The sequence below is a fragment of the Silene latifolia genome, chromosome X, assembly GCF_048544455.1.
Source record: "Silene latifolia isolate original U9 population chromosome X, ASM4854445v1, whole genome shotgun sequence".
Lineage (NCBI taxonomy): Eukaryota > Viridiplantae > Streptophyta > Magnoliopsida > Caryophyllales > Caryophyllaceae > Silene > Silene latifolia.
This window is the reverse complement of record NC_133537.1, coordinates 22,852,716-22,854,911: the sequence shown is the minus strand read 5'-3', so window position 1 is coordinate 22,854,911 and position 2,196 is coordinate 22,852,716. Positions and strand designations below refer to the sequence as shown.

The following is a 2,196-nucleotide window of genomic DNA, read 5'->3' as shown; positions in this document are numbered from 1 at the left end:
CGATCACTCAAAGCCCACTGCGGCCATGCTTCCGGCCGATATCACAACTACTCAAATCACTGCGCCGGAATTCGAGATCAAGACGGCTTTCATTAGCCTTGTGGAGAGGAAGCAATTTGGGGAAAGTCCTTTGGAGGATCCCAATTTGCACGTGCAAAACTTTTGCGATTATTGCTCCATGATTCGACAAACGGGCGTCACTCAAGCCCAAATTAGGGAAATAATTTTACCTTTCTCTTTGAAGGACAAGGCAAAGCTTTGGATCAATAGCCTTGATCGCACCGCCATGGGAATCACAAATTGGGAGACATTGGCTCTTGCTTTCTATCAAAAGTTTTTTCCACCAGAGAAAACTCAAATCTTGAGGAGCCAAATCACCGGATTCCGTCAACAAGCTCTTGAGAGCTTATACAAGGCTTGGGAGAGGTACAAGGAGTTATAAAGGCAATGCCCACATCATGGGTTGGATGCTTGGTTCCTAGCTATAACATTCTACAATGGATGTTGTGTCGAGTCCCGAAGGATTCTTGATTCCGCCAACAATGGGCGGTTTAATCAAATTGACACCGATATTGCTCATGCCACGATCGAATATACGGTTATTCATGACGCGCAATATGTCAATTCTCGAAGTGTGCCACTCAAAGGTATAGAAGAATCCTCCTACAATCCCGTCTTATTAGCTCAAATTGCCTTACTCCAATAACAATTGGCGGAACGAGATGCCAAGGATTCTATTCAACAACTCAATGCCATGTCCTCTATGAGTCAAATCATTGTTTGTGAAGGTTGTGGGGTGCGGGTCATTATGCCGCTCTATGCCAAGCTACTATGGAAGAGGTATGCACTTATCAAGCTTTTAGACAAAGTTCATATCCACCGGGTACATTTTCCAACACTTATAACCTGAATTCAAGATTTCATCCAAACATGTCTTATAAAAGTAATAATGTGCTTAACCCTCAATCTCAACTCCAACCACAACAACAAAAGTATAATTCTCCACCGGGTTACCAAAGTCAAAACCAACAACAAAGATCACCTCAACAAAATTACCAACAAAATCAAGGGCCACCACCTCAAAATGGCCAACAAAACAACCAAGGAGGAGGTAAACTTGAGGCCTTGGTAATGCAAATGGCTAAGACCCAATCGAAAATGTTTGCTCAAGTACAAAAGAGTGACCAATCTCACAATGCCGCAATCAAGATGTTGGAGCAACAAATGGCTCAACTAGCCTCATCTAGCTTTTCAAGGAAGACGGGTCAATTACCACCTCAAGGTGAGCAACCACATGCGGTCGTTAATTCTATTTCCTTGAGAAGTGGTACAAGCTATGATGGAGCATCCATGACTTTGGATGACAAAGTGGTTGTTAAAAAGCCCAAGTTTGTGGGAAATGACAAAAAGAGGGCTACTGAAGAGCCTCTTGTTAGGGACCGTGTGCCATTTCCTCATCGATTATTGATGCTTAAGAGGAAGAGCAAGCTTGGTACCCAAGAAAGTGACGAGGTGATTGTTGAGAAAGAGGTATCTCCTAATGCTAAGGAGGGTGATGCCGATTCAAAGAAGGTGGATGTTCCTATTGAGGTTGAGAGAGAGAAAGTGAAAGATGTGGAGGATGCTCCTCCAAAGGAAGTTGTTCAAGTGCCGTTTCCCCATCGTATAGAAAAGCACAAGGAAGAAGTTAAGTTTGGTAAGTTCTTGGAAGTTGTTAAGAATTTACAAGTCACCGTTCTATTTACTGAATTACTCACCCAAGTCTCTTCCTACTCAAAGTTTATGAAGGAAATCCTCTCAAAGAAGCGATCCTTCAATGAGGTTGAGACCATTGCTTTCACCGAAGAGTGTAGTGCACTATTATAAAACAAGTCTCCCCCGAAACTTAAGGACCCCGGTAGTTATTCTATTCCTTGCACTATAGGCACATATACCATTGATAAGGCCCTTTGCGACCTAGGTGCTAGTGTAAGTGTCATGCCCTATTCAATTTGTGAAAAACTTAACATGGGTGCTTTAAAATGCACAAGTATCACGTTGCAAATAGCGGACCGTTTTTTAAAGCGGCTTTTAGGTGTCTTAGAAGATGTGCCCGTCAAAGTTGGCAAGTTTTTCATACCCGTTGCATACTTGATATGGCCGAGGACTCACAAACCCTAATTATATTGGTTAGGCCATTCTTGCACACCGAGGGTG

General features: G+C 42.9%; 1 non-coding gene across 1 annotated transcript; it reads right to left on the bottom strand.

Moving 5' to 3' along the window:
• Positions 1-358: 358 nt before the first annotated feature.
• LOC141624502 (small nucleolar RNA R71) lies at positions 359-465 on the bottom strand. The gene has a single exon (XR_012534309.1). It is a non-coding gene; the product is annotated as a small nucleolar RNA R71 (small nucleolar RNA).
• Between the last annotated feature and the right edge of the window lie 1,731 nt (positions 466-2,196).